We start from the raw sequence: 20,119 nt of genomic DNA on the forward strand, positions 1-20,119 counted from the left end.
ATTGAAATAAGAACACCGTGAATTCATTGTCCCAGGAAGGGGAAACTTTATTGACACATTCCTGGGGTCAGATACATCACATGATCACACTGACAGAACCACAGGCACATAGACACAGGCAACAGAGTATGCACAATGTCGGCACTAGTACAGTGTACATCCACCTTTCGCAGCAATGCAGGCTGCTATTCTCCCATGGAGACGATCGTAGAGATGCTGGATGTAGTCCTGTGGAACGGCTTGCCATGCCATTTCCACCTGGCGCCTCAGTTGGACCAGCGTTCGTGCTGGACGTGCAGACCGCGTGAGACGACGCTTCATCCAGTCCCAAACATGCTCAATGGGGGACAGATCCGGAGATCTTGCTGGCCAGGGTAGTTGACTTACACCTTCTAGAGCACGTTGGGTGGCACGGGATACATGCGGACGTGCATTGTCCTGTTGGAACAGAAAGTTCCCTTGCCGGCCTAGGAATGGTAGAACGATGGGTTCGATGACGGTTTGGATGTACCGTGCACTATTCAGTGTCCCCTCGACGATCACCAGTGGTGTACGGCCAGTGTAGGAGATCGCTCCCCACACCATGATGCCGGGTGTTGGCCCTGTGTGCCTCGGTCGTATGCAGTCCTGATTGTGGCGCTCACCTGCACGGCGCCAAACACGCATACGACCATCATTGGCACCAAGGCAGAAGCGACTCTCATCGCTGAAGACGACACGTCTCCATTCGTCCCTCCATTCACGCCTGTCGCGACACCACTGGAGGCGGGCTGCACGATGTTGGGGCGTGAGCGGAAGACGGCCTAACGGTGTGCGAGACCGTAGCCCAGCTTCATGGAGACGGTTGCGAATGGTCCTCGCCGATACCCCAGGAGCAACAGTGTCCCTAATTTGCTGGGAAGTGGCGGTGCGGTCCCCTACGGCACTGCGTAGGATCCTACGGTCTTGGCGTGCATCCGTGCGTCGCTGCGGTCCGGTCCCAGGTCGACGGGCACGTGCACCTTCCGCCGACCACCGGCGACAACATCGATGTACTGTGGAGACCTCACGCCCCACATGTTGAGCAATTCGGCGGTACGTCCACCCGGCCTCCCGCATGCCCACTATACGCCCTCGCTCAAAGTCCGTCAACTGCACATACGGTTCACGTCCACGCTGTCGCGGCATGCTACCAGTGTTAAAGACTGCGATGGAGCTCCGTATGCCACGGCAAACTGGCTGACACTGACGGCGGCGGTGCACAAATGCTGCGCAGCTAGCGCCATTCGACGGCCAACACCGCGGTTCCTGGTGTGTCCGCTGTGCCGTGCGTGTGATCATTGCTTGTACAGCCCTCTCGCAGTGTCCGGAGCAAGTATGGTGGGTCTGATACACCGGTGTCAATGTGTTCTTTTTTCCATTTCCAGGAGTGTATTAAGCATCTGTCTATCTGAGAACATTAAACGGAAACGTGCTGAAGTGAGTTATGAAACAGTGAAATCATATTTCCAGTTTTTTGGTGGAAAAATGGTAAATATTCCACAAAAAATGAAATCAGTTATGACGAGATCAATCTGTGTGACGACCCCGGGAGGGAGCATGTGATAGCTAGGAGAGGAATAAACCTTCCAGAAAGAACATTAGATTCTTCTAAGAGTAGTATTTCAGTAATCATGGCTGCAACTGGGGACGGAAAACTATTGCCTCCACATGCGCTCTATAAATTGGGGCGTTTATTGAGCACCTGGATAAGAAGAAGGTTCCAAGGGAACCCTCTATAACCGCAATAAAAGTTAATGGTTTGATCTGCCTTCATTTGGAGACTGGTTTGTTACTTTTGCGCTGCCTTACCTGAAGTCAGTGGAGGAGGAGAAAGTTATGACAATCTTTGAAGTCACATTTCGCTGAGAGTAACTGATGAGTGTGAGAGGAATAAAATCTGTTTCATTTTGTTGTCGCCAAACAGTACTCATCTCTTACAGCCATTAGGTGTACATTACTACAGATCTTTGAAAGCTGTATGGCGGCCAGTGCTCACCCAATGGGAGAAAAGCTCCCATGGACCAATATCTAAAGATACATTTCCCACAGTTTTTAAGGAAACTCTTCAAAAAATAACAGCAACTGAAGAAGACGATATAAGAAGTATATTCCGTACAGAGAGACTAATTCCCTTTGATCTTGAAAGAGTCCTCAGAAAATTGTCTGACGAAAAAATTTCTCAAAGCAATTCTCTGAAAGCCTGGTTTTCGAGCTTCGAATAAATGCTTCAGAATGTTCGATATGAAGCTCCAGGAAAATCCATTTTGAGTAACAGCATGAGAAATACAGATAATGCTGAATCATTGCCTGTGAGTAATGATGTAATACCCACTGGTGAAGGAAGGACAGAACAGAGAAAGCAGTTCTAGAAGTGGAATATTTTGTTCTTGTTGATTTTCCACTCATGATTGGAAGGAAACAGCTAAATAGGCAGTTTGTCGGAATCCTAACAGGATTGAGTGCAAAAGAAGTGGAAGTCAGATTTCTGCATTCGTATCACGACAGGAAATCTGTGTGTATTTTCCTGAGATTCCAGGTGATGAGACTGCAGATAAACACCAAATTGTAGGAGTGTTGCCGACTCCTAGAAAAGAAAAGCAGAAGTTTCGCTCACTCAGAACATATTGTAGATTTACGATTTATGCTTTGAAGAGATTTTCATTATTAATTAAATATTTTTTAAATGTGTGTGTCAAAGTTTTTCTACACATGCGTCAAATGTTTTCTGAACATGTAGAAAATATTCTGCAACCATGAATAAAACATTTTCTACGCATGTAAAAAGATAGTTCTTGTCTAAAATTAACCCATTAGAGGAAAATATAGAACTTTGGATGAAAATTCAATTAGAATCCGAAATTATCCCATCTTATGGGGTAAAATCGAACAGTTTTATCATTTTGGATCTGGTTCCTTAAATAATATTTTCAGTTTCTATTCTTCAACGCCACACCAAATATCTTGCGCTTTTTGTCACGTGAATTTAATATTCTTTACGAAGCTACCTTAAGGAATATTAAAATTTCATCCGATATTGTCCCATCATATGCCATTCATGTTTTCAGATTTCTTCTTATGATTTGCAAGATGTGATGAGGAAGCCAGTATGCTTGAATTTTAGAATTTATGAGGGAATGTACAGGGATTTTTTTATGTTGAAGATTACTGATGTAATGTGAAGTGCTGTTACACATGGTAATTTAATTAGGAATATGCTTACCACGTGATTACCTGTTGTCTGTGTTCACTAATGAGGTAACTTTCTGCGTGCTTTATGTAGATGTTTTGTGTGTCTTATTAATGTCTCTGGTGCTATGATACGAGTGTTGAATGTGTATTATGGCAGCTTAAAGGATTGATACAGGGGAATGATTTTGCTGTGTACATGAAATTTGATTAACTGTTAGATGCCTTGGGACTGGATGCTTGCAAGTGTAAGATGATATGGTGAAGTGATGGGCTGATTTTGGTTGTTCAGGGGTCTTGAACTGTTGCATGTGGATATCAGATAGTATTTTCCTATATAGTGAGGTTCATTACTTGGTTTGGATGATGTGGAAGCGTGGAGTGAGATTTTGTGGAGGTTTACAAAGTTCATGGGTATTCAGCTGATTCCTGGGTGTTTATGAATGGATTTTGGTTTTGTAACTGGATACTTCTTGTGTGAACATGTGCATGTGATGTGTTATCATTAATGAAGACTTTGGTGTTTCAATGAATTAATAGTTGTGAAGTGGTTGTTAAAAGTGAATTTTATGTGTGTTTATTAATTCCCTGTAGGTGAGGATGAGAATGTGATTTTTTGTGGCTCTCTTTATGTATTAGTGATGTGATGAAGAATGAGTAGTGGTTGTTGGTTTTCTTCAGGTAGAGGTTGTGTGGAATAATCTTTCAAATTACGCTCAGTGAATATAATTAGATAGTAGTGATGAAGACTTGTTCTGGAGGTTATTGTGCTTGCATTGATGAATATTGTCGGTGTCCAAGTGAGGAGACTATGTTTATGCAATGATATGATGTATCTGAATAGATGACAGACTGAAAAAATAGGATTATGGCAAATATTAATGAGCATTTTTGTGTATGTGAATTTGCTGATGCAAGGTCCATTACAGCAGCTTATGGTAGATAAGGAAGGTAGCGAATACCATCTCAGATGAATAATTCCTCTGCCTTTTGTACACATATAAATGAAGAAAAATTAATAATGATTAATTTTTAAATTGAAGCCACATTATGATGTTGTTTGAAGTATTGCCAGATTTGAAAGTTTACTACCACCAGCTTAGTATGTTGATTTTGAAGATAAGATGGCTGCTGGAAGTTTAGTATAAAGAAAATGGTTAACCCACCTCCAATTTGAAGTTCTGGGAAACAACCAACATGATGATTTTTGAGTGACTTTGAGGATAAAGTGAAGGTACGTTAAACCTCTGCAATGATATGTTTTGAATGAGTATAGATTGTTTCATTCGTATTTTCAACAGTGCAGAAGGACTATGTATGACTATGTGATGACTGAAAGTGTAGATGTTTCTGAATCTCATGGTCTGAGTAGTGAAATTGTGTCACCAGCAAGTCAGTCTGTGTGTGTGTGTGTGTGTGTGTGTGTGTGTGTGTGTGTGTGTGTGTGTGTGAGTGAGTGAGTGTACCGAACACTAGAAGTTCTTTGTCCACAGTGATTGGTGGGCAGCTGACAAGGGTCAGGCTGTCGTTATTGTATGGAGAGTATTGAGCACAGGAAAGGCAACCATTGGCAGGTGTGTGTGTGTGTTTGAATACGACTCGTTCGTAACAAATGTGCTATTGCAAGGCGTGGCTGTTAGAGCGTAACAGTGTGGGTTGTTTATTGTGTTTTATTTTCACACTAAAGGCGTTCAAAAATGTTCAAATGTGTGTGAAATCTTACGGGACTTAACTGCTAAGGTCACACTAAGGGCGTGTTAAACCTCGTACGAGAGAGTGTTCCGTATTGTGTTTAGTAATGACACTGGCTGTGTATTCAACTATTGCACATAGCTACAAATTTTCTGAATTTATGTTGATGTTTGTTGACCACACATTAGGTAGCCTGGTATAGTCCTGTTGTCTGTAGCAGTAGTATGTAGCTGATGAAGGTTATTGCTAGCGAAGGTAGCTCATGTTGTATTTATTATAGTGTGTTATTGTTGCCCGATTGTAACGTAGCAAGGGCTGAAATTGTGATGGCTTCGATTTCTGTTCTATTGTTCTTTGCTGGAGCCTGCTTGTGTGTCACAAGGGTTGAACCAAATTTAATCTGTACTTACGAGCCATGCTGAGAAAGGATGTGCACTAGATTTTTGCATTTTTTTGTTGTTGCAAAAATTTTATTTGAAAAAAATTACAGAATATTATTGATTCACTTGTTGACTGTTCTACGTGATTGCCATCCCGTTTAGTGCATGGCAATGTTTTTGTCGAACATTGCCACAGGCGAGAAAATATGTGTTCATCAGTTCGAACCGTCGCGCAATACGGCAATCCATGGAACGGCGCCACATTCAATCTCCTCCGAAGGAAAGGTTCAAAGCCGCACCGTCAGCCGGTAAAACCACGGCGGCGATCTTCTGGGGCTCTGAAGGAATTAACCTGTTTGATGTTCTCCCTCATGGTGCAACTCTGAAGTTCATTGCGCTATCCTCAGGAAACTTAAGAAATGACTTCAGCGCGTTCTTTACCACAAAAATGCAAAGGAACTTCTTATTCATGGTAACACAAAGCCTCATACAAGTCTGAGCACCGAGAGGAGCTCACAAAATTTCACTGGACTGTTCTTCCTCATCCACCCTACAGCCCGGATCTCGCACCTTCCGACTTCCATCTGTTTGGCCCAATGAAGAATTCACTCTGTAGGAAGCAAACGTGGATGATGAGGAGGTTATTGATGCAACAAGCGTTGACTCCCACGTCAACCACTAGAGTAGTGTCATGCGGACGTAAGGCCGTAGCATTGAATGGTGATTGTATTGAAAAATAGGATTTTGTAGCCAAAAGAGCGGGGAATAATATGGTGTATTGGAATCCTGAATAAAAGCAACCTGCTTTCAGAAAAAAAATGTGTTGCTTAACTTATTGAACGCCACTCGCAGATGGACACTTGCAGTAACTAATGAAGAGGAACTAAATCGAAATGGGTAAAAAAGAAGTTTATGGCACAAACTGAAGGGTTCGGTCGATATTACACATCCTGACACATGACAGAGTGGTCGATTCGGTAACTGAAGGAAGCGTGAGAAGTAAAAACTTTAGAGGGAGACCAAAGCTTGAATACGGTAAACAGGTAGTTAAGCTGAGGTGCAGAGGATTCCACAGGATTGACTACCGTGGAGAGCTGCGTCAGACCTGTCTTCAGGCTGAAGACCTCAACAATAACACGCGTGAGTGGTGACATAAATACAGTTTTAGGTGAGTCCATAGGAAAGAATAGCACGGGGTTATAACAAGCAAGCTGTAGGGTCAATCATTTGAAGTAAACAAAGAGCAACATTTCTTTCTGAACAGGCAGTGTCGGAACTGTTCTTGTTGAAAGTGTATTTCAACTTCGTATTAACCCATTTTTGATCGCTGGAAGTTTTGTAGTTGCTGTGTCGATAGGAGCGAACAGATAATGCAGATAATGCAGCAATTCCCCCCCCCCCCCAAAAAAAAAATCTTATCATCATGACGTCGACGGATGGATAAAGACCCCGTCTAGACATTTTTCATATTGTTGGTAACGACCGTATTCCCACAGCCCATTAGGTCTTAGGAGCTTCACATTAAGGTTGAATTTAGATAAAAAGGAGTGAACAGTGGTGCAACTAAACTTTTTGTTCACTTACCCATTGATGTATAGTGTCTGACAGACAGCAATGTAAAATTTGGAAACAAACTGAAAAAGTTTCTCCTTCACTACGTCTCTATTCTGTAGAAGAACGTTATGTAATGTGTAAAAGATAGTGAGTAAGAATTACTAACTCGCATCTTTGTATTTAATAATAATAACAACAACAAAACAAAAGAACTTGTAAATGTTCAGCATGTAGCCATACGTTAAATTAATATGCGATGTGAATCTAAAATGACTCGTTCTATATCATTACGATTTATTTTGCAAATGATCTACGGAACACGTAAGAAACTAACTAACTAATTTTCATTTTGCTCTTATTTTATGTGTTGAAATCCAGTAAACGACATTCGTGACTCATCTACTACTTATTCGTATATCTACATAATCCTGCCCACATTCATTTCGTTTTCGTTACGAACGTAATGATGTCTTCTACTCCTGTCTGTTCCCTGTCAGATTTGTTTGTTTACTTGATAACCCCAGTAGCTGGACGCGGGATATACAACACGACTGCTGCACGGGTTTCTCCCAAGTATGCGTGAAACACTTCACCCTTCCAAAGAAACGATAATCTTTTAATACGACACTGCCCGAAATATGTGTATTTATATAAAATTAACAAAATAAGGACAGACGTGCAGCTGTGGATTGATGGGCACAGCTGAACATAGTTTGTTTGAATGTGATCTATGTGCTGAATTTAGACAAGGAATGAACATATCGTCATATAGTGTTGTTGGCATAGTTCGTAATGAAGAAAAGTGGCAGTTGCTTCGTTCTCTAGCGAATAATTTGTCCAAAGTCTTACTAGATGAATATCGAATACAAGAAGAAATACAAGAAGAATCGAGCAAATAAGTGAAGCCAGTAGCAATCAAGACAATTCATTAGGAATTACGGCCCAGCATATTCTAAAGTCGGTCACAGGTGGAGAAATCTCATTAGGAATTATGACAAGATCGAGATCGGGAATTGGCGTTTCCAACGATGCAAATACTGTTTTTAGTGACAGTGTGCTCGGGACAGCTCACGCCAGCACAGGATGCCGGCACAGCGCCACTCTGAGGGTGTGGAGCATCCGATCTAATTCCAGGAAATGCACCCGCATGACATGGTGGTCATCTCACACTCAGAGAAAGAATATATTTCGAGTCAGAAATGCTTCCAATGGAGTCGAAAATGTACTACGATCGTATTAACACAGTTTATAGTTATAGTAAGTAGCTCTGGTTTGTTTATCTTGAATGGTTAAGTATAAACTCTGAATGGTGGATGTAATGTAATCAAGCCAGTGATACATTAGAAATTGTGTGATACGAGTTGGTACCAATATCTTCGTTTACACAAAAAAATTCATACAAAAACTGCGTCCATAAAAATCAATTACTTCGAGTATATATTCCAACATGTATAATTTCGTTGAAGCTTCAACATTAAATTTTGCTAATTTGCTGTGTTTCTAACAAAGATATAAACTCTTTGCTTTGTATAGTATCTCTGTTCTTCTTCATTGTGTAGAATCTCGACGGTAAGTGGTGGTAAATGGAAGTCGAGTCGTTTTGTGAGCAGAAAGTAGATGTATTTTCTCTTTACTTTCAGAAAATTGGAAATTGGTGGTAAGGTCTTATGGAACCAAATTGCTGCGGTCATCGGTCCCTAAGCTTACCCACTACTTAATCTAACTTAAACTAACTTCCTCTAAGGACAACACACACACGTCCGAGGGAGGACTCGAACCTCCGACGGGGGGAGCCTCGCGGACCGTGACAAGGCGCCTCAGACCGCGCGGCTACCCTGCGCAGACTTTTTTCAGATTGTGCAGTCATAAATTATGTGAAATGTTGCAGAATATAAAGTTTTAAAAGTTCTGATGCATTACATCATGTAGTATTTCGAGGATTACCCGATTTTCACAATCATTTTATCTGTTAATTTTCTCTGTACTAGAAGAAAACCAGCGGACGCTATGATGCCTCCTAAGAGGAAAACGAAGCCAACATTAAGACAATCAGCTAAGTAAAACTTCATATTTTCACATGTGGATATGTCCTTCGGAGGAGCTCACTTCAAATTAGTGATTAAAGTCCGTTCTGAGGACGTCACCGCATCTGCAGCATCGAAGAGGCACGTTACGCGGAGCACCAGCTACTCTAGGAATACCAAGTGATAATTCATGTATAGTCCGCCTCGATAGCTAAGTGGTCAGCGCGACGAAATGCCATGCAAAGGGTTCGATTGCTGGCTGGGTCGGAGATCTTCTCCCCTCAGGGACTGAGTCTTGTGTTGTCTTCATCATCATATGATCCCCATCGACACGCAAGTCGCCGAAGTGGTGTCAACTGGAAAGACTAGCACTAGGCGATCGGTCAACCCGACGGGAGGCCCTAGCCACACGACACTTCATTCCTAAACAAAATGGCACGTGTGCTCTAAGTAACATAATACCAATATTTAGTCCTAAGCAGTCATGTGGTAGTTTCTTAGGGTAGATTACTGTAGCTATAGCAAATTTATTCGTCTATGAATAATGATTGTATGAATGCATACTTTAATATTTCGACAATGACAATTTCTGTTTTAACCCTTTCGTGAGCCGTGGGAAACATGCTTCCCACTACAATGAACTCGCTCCTAGTCCCGTGGGATTCACATTCCCACCTCTGTACGGTGCTACCACCTAGTGAACAGTATAGGGTAAAACTTCCAATTGGAAGTTCCCGCCGTTTTTGCTGTACCTTCGCGCAGAGGCATTGTATAGCTGAGTGTTGCTCTATAGAGGAGCCTTTCAGTGCTATAGTATAAGGTAAATACTTTTGATTTACCCAAATTTATGAAGGAAAACGTAAAATTGGAACGAGGAGAATTCCAGTTTGAAACAAAAGGAGCCATTTCTGCAGTAAAATGGATGGATAACCATCCAGTCACTTTCGTGTCCTCAATTCATGACCCATGAGAAACAGCCACAGTGAAAAGGAAAAACAAGGATGGTACTAGTAAAGAGATTTCTTGTCCTGAAGTTGTGGCAAAATACAACAAAATAATGGGTCGTGTCGATAAGTTTGATCAATTACGAGAAAGGTATGCTATTGGCAGACGTTCTGTAAAATGTTGGCACAGAATATATTATTTCCTGGTTGACGTTGCTGCAGTGAACAGTTATATCCTGTGGAAAATAAGTAAAAGAGAAAGTGGACAGCATGATCAGCTCACATACAGGATCCATCTAGCCAGACAACTGATCGCTGGCTTCTCATCCCAAAAAAGGTGTGGACAAAAACCTGTCTTTCTGGCAAAAAGGGGTAAAGTACCTGAAGATTTTCGTCATGTGGCTGTAGGGGAGCATCGACCCATTTTAGGAGAAACGTACTCGACGTGGCGTCATTGTAGTGCCAAAGCTGCGGAAAAGAGCACTCGCTGTGTTTGTACATATTGTCAAATACCACTTTGCATAGACCCATGTTTCAGAAAATTTCATGGCAAATAATTGTGAAGAATCATTGTAACAAGAGAAGTAAATTTATCAAATAAATATGACATATATTGAAAAAGTTGTTTTTGTCATTTAACTCCAAGGAAGGGCAGTGGGAAGAATACTTCCCACCTTGTTGTGTGACCTCACTTTCACAGTTGGAGCAAATTGATATTCTGTATGATAAATACACCTAGCTGTTAACTACTATCTGCTCTCCATTCATTAAATAAACTGCTCAATAATTTTGCCCACGAAAGGGTTAAAGCACGAAACGAGGCCGCACGTTCAGTTTGATACCAACAATTATTAAATAAGAGGTTTTTCTTTCTGTATGTTCTAACAGTTCGCAACATCCATCCCTCCATTACAAGAATGCTATAAAAATGACAGTTGTGTAGTTAACGCTAGTTAACATTTACAGCGTTTATCCTAGAAGTTTGAAGAGGACTATGACGTTGGTCTGACCCCTCGGAAGATTTCCCCATCAGTTAAATAATTTGTAGGACTGGCTAATGAGTTATGATTTTAATTTACTTTTGAATTCATAGATACTCTCATTTCCTTACCTTTTGTATGAGACAGGAGTTATGGAATACAGAACCCTACTCTGAAACTTACAAGAGGATGGAGGTTCAACTGAAAATGAATTTTATTACTAGTAACTATTAAACTTTATACGTACTGAGAAGTCAGTCTAAAAATCCTGAGAGCTTTGGACAGTCTTTCGGAAGATGGCTGGTTATTTAATTTACAGTGTTCTTACTGCTCGCTTTTGCTGCATGAATATGTATTGTTCGCTTCCTGCATTCGACCAAGTCACTGGAGAGTGCTATGTCTCTGAAGGAATTTCTGCCTGAAGGACAGTGCTCAACAGGCCATCCCTCCTAGGTTATCTACGGCATACCGCCGCTGCAAGAGTGACAACAGTTGTCAATGGACCGTCGGTCTGTCGGCTGCCTTAAGCTCGTGGCCGTGCGCCATGTACGCTAAAGGGCATATACGCATATTCTGATTTGTGAATATTAACTTAATGTGAATAATAAGTGATTCTCTAAGAGCTGTCGCCATTCATTACAATCCGAATGGATTCTATTATACAGTCCTCCTACATTCATCGTCCTCCGGTAGCATTTACGGTTTACATTTCTGGCTACCCTGTTTCCCCAATTCCTACTCAGTGTAACTGCTGCTTCTGCTGTTGCCTGCCGCCTCCAGCTTTCCATGAGCGACGAAGTCTTAAAAGAAACTTGTTACCTCACGCTTTGTGACGAAAGCATGCCTCACATGGTTGTTAAAGTTTTCAAACGAATTCGACGTAACATGCAAATCGAGCACTTTTGATATTACATCAGGCTAGAACATTCGCTATAGATCATAGAGTAGTTTGAGGACGTCCAGTCATAGCTCGAATTGCTTGGAGACCTGCATGCTGAGGACAGAGACTACTTCGAAAATATGGCCTTTGGGACTTCGGAAAGAAAAGAAAGCGATTCAGATTATTCATGCCAAGGCAGCTGGTACGGTTTCGTCAAACGCTGGGTCTGCCTTGGGTTCTTCAATACATAGCATCAAGCTGCCCACCATAAAACTGCCATCATTTAACAGAGACGTAACGCAGTTCCAGAATTTTTACGCCGCATTTGGAAGCCTCGTCGTAAATAATGAGTAACATCACTTGCTGAGTTCATTAAGATGTGAAACAATAAAATTACTCATCGTGCGGTGACTAATACTAACTTTAAGGTAGAAGGTAGCCCTTAATTTGGTCTGTAACAGATATAACAAACCTTGAATGACTGCATCGGCATATTTAAAGAAACTGTTGATCAATGACAAAGGCATGTGCAAATGAAATTCGTACACCACTGAACAAGGCTTCAAGCAATGTACTTGGTGACGACATTACAACTAGATGTGTCTTCGCAATACATAATTACGTCACAGCTCGTTATAGGAAGAGTTTAATAATCTGTAAGAGCTGAGTCTGAGACCAGTCTGAGTTCTAAAAGCTTACGATATTCAAACATACACATGCTCGAAAATGATTGAAAAGCTCCAGAAATCGCGAAGGCTACAGAACCACCGCGTCACGGTATATCACGTAATAAACAACAGAATGCCTCCAACAGCAAGTAGTTTGAGTATTCAAGACAGACTGACGTCGCTACTAGCTCTGCATGTGCCGTGTGCAATCAACCTCACGCATTGCACAACTGCTGCAAACTCAAACAAACCGTGAAGCAAACACAAAGCCACTCTGATGCACAACAACTTTTGCGGCAACTGTCTCAAGAGTAATCACAGGTTATCTAACTGTAACTCCATTATGTGTCATACTTGTGGTAAACAGCACCACGCGTTACTACATCTAGAATCACAATCGCACAAGACGGAATAAGGAAGGATTGTCCAAGCGGAATAAGGAAGGATTGTCCAAGTAACATTAAACACGAGCACAGTGACAAACATCAATCAAGTACATCGAGTTAGTGCATGCTCAAGCAAACGAGTGCTCCTTGCAACGGCAAGATTTAAGTTAGAAGACAGCAGTGGCAAATGGCAGACTTGTCGTGCTCTATTAGATTCTGGGTCACAGTCATGCTTCAAATCGGAAGCTTGAGCACAACGCCTCAGACTTCAAAACTGGCACAGCAGAGTACCGATTCAAGGAAATGTGCAACCCTCTCTCTGTACGAGTGTGCTCTTGCATAAGCAAGTTCATGTTGTCTGTCCAATATTTAGTTTTGCCCAAAATAACTGACGCTCTGCCTGAACAAATAATTTATCCCAGTTCGTGGGACTTGCTAAATATGCAACTCGTTGATCCAGAATTTTGGTCACCAGGAAAGACTAGAATCAGGATTTTGTCAATAGATTCAAGGGCAGTCTCCAGAGGAACTGGCCATCCTGTGTTTCAAGAGACAGAACTAGGACAGTTTACCACAAATTTCCGGTGTGACAATTATTGAACTATATGAAATAAAATCGTCATAACTTCTTAACGGTTTACATTAGGCCTTTCAAACTGCATGGTTGGCCGCGGGGCATGATGGGTATTAGTATGCGCTCTATGGTTTGATTTAGCAACGAAGCCCATTTTCAACTGGATAGGTTCGTCAAGAAGCAAAATTGGCACATTTGGGACACTGAGAATCCGCATTTCACGATCGAGAAATCTCTTCATCCCCAACGGTTGACCGTGTAGTGTGCAATGTCCAGTCACGGAATAATTGCTGCGATGTTCCTTTATGGAACGGTGACTACCGTGAAGATTTTGGAAGATGAAGTCATCCCCATTATCCAAAGTGACCCTGATTTTGACGAGATGTGGTTCGTGCAAGACGGAGCTCGACCCCATCCAAGCAGGAGAGTGTCTGATGTCCTAGAGGAGCACTGCGGGGACCTCATTCTGGCTCTGCGGCACCCAGAGGCTACTGGCCTGGGCCTCGATTGGCCACCATGTTTTCCGGATCTGAACACATGCTACTCCTCTTTGAGGGGCTATATTAAAGACAAGGTTTACACCAGTAACCCCAAAACCATTGCTCAGCTGAAAACAGCAATCCTGGTGGCCATAGACAGCATCGATGTTTCAACACGTCAGAGGGTCATGCAGAATTTGGCTATTCGCTTGCGCCACATCATCGCCAATGATGGCAGGCCTATCGAGCGTGTCATAACCTAAATCCAAATATCTGCAGTGACTTTTACATGTTGAAAAAAGTGTATACACGCCGTAGTTGGTAACTAATTTATCTTTTTTTCATATAGTTCAATGATTGTCACCCTGTATCATCGATACTGTGTCTTTAAAAACGGCTATCTTGGTTACTTAATCACCCAACATACGAGCACCGAGAATCTGCCCACGTTCCAATGCAGTCAGCTCCAACATATTGCACTCACAACTACACAGAACACGGTTCTGACCGCGACTGAGACTTGCAACCTACTGAGGACATTGCACAGATGCCGTTCATGGTCAAAGACACCAGCACAACATGCACGCTTGGTTAGCTTCTGCACGTATTTTGTTCAAGTATGCATTTCTCACGGTGTTTCCATATTTTTGTCCAACCCGCGTATGACAATGCAATAATATATTAAATTATCGAATAGAATTTTATGGTTCACACAATGGAAATACGTGGCAAGGTAACGTGTCAAACAGAAAATTCTGCTATTTCGTTTTGACAGAACGCTTTTGAGGTCGCAAACTGCTCAAAGACTTTTTTTTATTATTTTTGCTATCGAATCCTCTTTGACGATATAGTCTGATCATAGAGAATCTTCTCTTTTATCACTGGGTGAGAAACTTTACAGCCAATGATTTATTAGCATAAAACGCATTATCCCGCGTCTTTTACTATGAACCAATCACAATATAATAGCTTTTATGAGCAATTCATTAAAAGAACAAATTTATGAAATCCACAAAGATCGAAATAGCTCCCTTTTTATATAACTGAATTATTGTAAAATGTCTCTTGTTTCCCAGTATCATAAATAGTCAAACTACGCTTTGCAAATTTCCCCTGAGCGTGTGATTCACACTCTCTGTACAGACAGAATACCTACGCTAGCATTCACTCAGTTAATAGACATAACAATATCCATTTATTATATTATTTTGCGTTCACACCTTCATTCACACTAATAACTAAACATATTAGATCACCAATAACTAATAAAAGATATAATGTTCTAGGAAGATAAAGTTTCCTTTCCAAATGACGTTGTTTTCGCTAATTAGTGTGTCATAGTCTGTATGATGCTGACACCTTTCGGCCACAACCGTTACTACTTGGAGCTAACATGTCTTGGAACTAACACGGAAGCGTACATTTGTGGTGCTAGAAGCACCACTCATCGTCTGTATGAAGCTATCTCTTCTCATCTGACTTCTAGAGGCGCGATGCAAAGGAGCTACGCGATATATGGAGCAATGGAAGAATGTTATTTGCTCGGATGAGTATTGTTTCACGAGTTTTCCAATTTCGGGCAGAGTTTATGTCCCAGGAATGAAACGAGACAGTGGTTCGGTGATTATCTGAGCAGTGGTTCGGTGATGATCTGAACAGCCTTATCGCGGTATTCCATAAGCCCCACGGTTACTCTGAAAGGTCGCATTAACACCAAGGATTAGGTTACCGTTTTGTCTTATCAGGTACATCCCATGGTAAAATGGTTGTTCCTCAGTGGCGCTGCTTTGTTCCAAGATTACAGGGCCCCTGTTCACACAGCTCGCATGTTCGAGGAGAGGTTTTGTGAGCATGAGGATGAATCGTCGTATCTCACCACCAGCTACCAGATCTCAGTATTATTGAGCCTATTTTGGGGAGAAGGATGCGTGATCGGTATCCACCTCCATCATCGTTACCTAAAATCTGCACTATTTTGAAGGAATAATGCTGTAAGATTCCCTTGAAAACCATGCATGACCTGTCTTTATCCATTCCGAGACCAATGAAAGTTGTTTTATATGCCAATGGTTTGCCGGCCGCTGTGGCAGAGCGGTTCTAGGCGCTTCAGTCCAGAACCGCGCTGCTGCTACGGTCGCAGGTTGTGTGTGATGTCCTTAGGTTAGTTAGGTTTAAGTAGTTTTAAGTCTAGGGGACTGATGACCTCCGATGTTAACTCCCTTAGTGTTTAGAGCCATTTGAACCATTTTGAATCCAATGGTTTCCCAACCCCACATTAGTCATTGTAATGTGTTATATTCTCATGTTTTTATCCACCCCCTACACATTTTCTTTTGCAGACTACAACATTTTATTTTTTAAATTGTGTCAATAATTACATGAAATCCTTAAAATAAAATTTTTCATTACCGCGGGAAACCATCAGATCTTGCCACTAATATCACGCACCATGAACTGGGTTAGCCATTTAGTAATACTGATAATGGGGGACTCTTCATGGTTTATCTGACGCCTGATTCTTTTCATAGATTAGTCTACAGCCAAACAGGTACGAGTTCATGTCTCAGCCGACCAGTACCACAGTTACAGCAGTTAGGTGCCGTAATCATATTTTGGGCTATAGTCGTTCCACGTCATTTCCATGAAAGAATAGTTCAGGTGATCTATTGGAGATGTAACTAAGTAACTAACTGTGAGTACAAACTATGAAAATATCAGTTTTTCTGGCTATTGACGTTCATAGCGTGGATGGACCATCTTTTTAATCTCCTGCTTGATACACAATGATGCAAGTGACAATATCTAAGCACTGTTTTATAAGTATATCAGTTTACGAGCCTTTGGTTGCGACCTCTTTCATAACTAACAAACGTTGTAGAATGAGTCTAGCCGCTTGTCGGCAATTTCGGAAGTCTCCGGACACGCGCGCTCCACTATACCCGGAGGCGAAGCAACGCTGCAGTAGCTAGCAGACGATGAACTCTGCTGCGCCATTCCCCTATAACCTGGGGCTTGCTCTGTTACAGCTGGTCAGCTAGGGCGCTGGTGTCGTTGACACACAAATCTCACCACTGCTGTTGGAGTGGGGAACTGCAGGTACACTCTGTTTCAAGATAATTTTTGAGACTGGACAAAAACTACTTAAAAACAGTTTTGTACTACCAGCACTATTGCGAACGAGTGTGAGATTCGATTCAGGGGGAGCAGAGAAAAAAAGACAAACCGTACCAAAAATGGAATGAAAAAAAAGGAACGTGAATGTCAAATAACCTAAACAATAACCAAAATAAAGACAGCCTGTTTGATTGTACACACTGACAGGGGAGTGTTTAACATTGGTTGTCTGTTTATTCACAGGACATTGAGCCCACTCTGAGTCGTGATTGTATCCTGGCATCTTAGATCCTCTACGAGGCCGTCTCCCCCTGTTCGACAGACCAACATGTCCATCAATTATCAATGTGGGTTAGTATAATAGAACCGGTCCCCTAAATTAAATTTGTTTCATCATTTATAAAGTGTTGTAGATAACACTTATGATAAAAATTAACTGTCCGCACCCTCAGGTGAGTGGTCAGCTCGTCTGGGTGCTATACAGCGGCCCCACGTTCGATTCCCGGCCGCGTTGGATATTTTCTCCGCTCTGGGACTGGGTGATGTGTTGTCCTCACCATCATTTCATCATCATCGACACGCAAGTCGCGCAGTGTGGTGTCGACTGAAAAGATTTGCAAATCGGCGGTCGAACTTCCCTAAGTGGAGACTCCCGGCCATCAGTCCGTACGATCATTCCATAAAGATGAACTTCTCGACTGGCTTGGTGGGAAGAGGGAAGGCTGACGATCAGACGGCACGTATCTAGGGAATATGTTAACTTGCTTCGAACCATTAACTTTCTTACTTAGTATTGGAAGTTTATGAGCTGTTGCATACATCAAGGCATTAGAACGCTTTATGAATTGGATAGGGATTAGGAAGTGGAGTTTGGGCATGCTGTTGAATATCAACAGATTCAGAAATAAACAGAATTTATTAATTTAACAGAGGCAGTCCACTTTGATACATACCCCTGTTAGGCTTTCATGGGGTTCAGAAGGATCATCGTCTTTATAAACATTGATACTTCATAATTAAGCTGCTCAGAACCAATTCCTGGTATTAACAAGCTGAAAGGACAAATGAAAACAGCCGGCCGGAGTGACCGAGCGGTTCTAGGCGCTACAGTCTGGCACCGCGCGACCGCTACGGTCCCAGGTTCGAATCCTGCCTCGGGCTTGGATGTGTGTGAGGTCCTTAGGTTAGTTAGGTTTAAGTAGTTCTAAGTTCTATGGGACTGATGACCTCAGAAGTTAAGTCCCATAGTGCTCAGAGCCATTTGAACCATTTGAACAAATGAAAACAACCGCGCGAAATGGAGCCATGACAAAGTTAAATGACAAAATGTCCTCGGGGGACATTTATTTAAACATACGGTTGAAAGAAAAAGATTAATGATCCTCTATAATCAATTTAAATAACGTCAATACTTATGTCCATCTACCTGCCCCTTACTAAATATTAGTAAACAATATTTACAATTCGGTCGTCAGCGACAGAGTAATGGATGGTGACTAGCTCTGACCATCCACCCAGTGTCCAGTGGGAGGGAAATTTCCGTTAATTCTTAGTAAGTCTTCCGGATTATATGGTAGCATTGCAGGAAGCTTTTCGGTTCGCAACGTTTCTCCCGAGCTGCTCTGGACGAAATGTCAGGAACCGAAAAGTTTCTTGGACCACAGCCATACAACCCGGAGGACTCACCAGCAGCTAAGACAACCAGTCACGAAAGCCTTCATTGTATGAACTTCCCGTTAGCCCAGGGGAGGAGTACCAACTACTTCCTGGAAGTTCACTGACCTAGCCTCTTGCCTGTACCCTTTCGACAAACTCTCTGGATTCTACGACCTCCATCAACCAGGTTAAGTTGGCAATCGAAATCTTCAACAGTACGGAGGCAGCTTCAGAACATCCTCACGCACGCGTTAGTCCATACTTAGACACATATAAGCCCCAAAAGGGACAGAGCGGGATGCGTGCGGATATATAAACAAACAAAGAATTGCTCTACCCTCTTCCAGACGCTCCATGTAGTTGCTGCCGAGTGCAATGACAGACAACGAAACACAGCTTGCTTGTTAAGTCGTTGAGTGCTCTTAAAATATGTGAAACGGATACAACTAATCCGTTTGAACATCTTTGCATAGTTGTGAATTTAAAATCTGGTGCTGGGTAACATTTAAAATCTGGTGCTGGGTAACATTCGGCAAAGTTTTATCGCACCCTGTGTCCCCTAACATGTTGAATCCTGCTTGGCACGTTGTTCACGTTGTGATGGAGAAGTCACTAATCAAGTACGCTCCACTCCTCGACGGTGCCCCTCCTGAGGCCTTTCACTCTGTCAAGAGGCTCAAATGGCTCTAAGCACTATGGGACTTAACATCTAGGGCATCAGACCCCTTCTGTCAAGAGGGTTCATGGCAAGACGTACTGCGAGTATCAAATGTTTCCAAGAGTGGTCAATTAGGTTTTATGTCACCACATATCGTAGGTCATTCGATTCGGTTGATTCTTGCCTCTGGGAGGAAGGCGTTCATGAGTGGGCGCAATATATTCGTGCAGTATCATCTTGAAAGCCCAACCATTGCTAAATTGTTGACTGTCGTGTTGAATCACAGGTTGGAGTGTCCTCTTGTCACGCACCTGACTCCGACAGTGGTGAGAGGCATCAGACGTGGAACGAGTTATTTCACAGGATATGTATACATTTTTAGTGTTACTATTAATGAGCAAGTTGTTTTTTAGTTCTACTCCTGCAATTACACTTCAAAACTAGATTTTTTCAGGATATCAGTTTTTAAATAGAAATTTATCGATAGGATAGGAGTTGTCCAGGAAAAATGTTGTAAAATTTGCTTTGCTACCTGTCAGCCATTTTATCTTATTGGGCAAATGATCAATAATTTTTGTTGGCGCATACTGAACACCTTTCTTGGCCACTGAAGTCTTTAATAACGAGTAATGAAGATTACTATTTATAATAGCGCAGTTAAAATAGCTATCTTTTACATGACGACTGCCGGTGAGCACAACACATTACACAGCTGCACTTACATCCAGATGAACGTCGACAATCGAGGGCGTCTCAAAAGGTACTCTACAACTTCTATGTGTTACAGTGCCCAAACTGATTAAGATATTCATATCATCTTTGGCTTGTGTGACAGAAAAGCTCACAAAGCTTTGTTTGTATGTGTGTTCAAAGTTGTCGTAAGTGAAACATAATGATACTGGTTCAGTAGAAGTCTCAGTGTG

The sequence above is a fragment of the Schistocerca nitens genome, chromosome 8 (assembly GCF_023898315.1).
Source record: "Schistocerca nitens isolate TAMUIC-IGC-003100 chromosome 8, iqSchNite1.1, whole genome shotgun sequence".
Lineage (NCBI taxonomy): Eukaryota > Metazoa > Arthropoda > Insecta > Orthoptera > Acrididae > Schistocerca > Schistocerca nitens.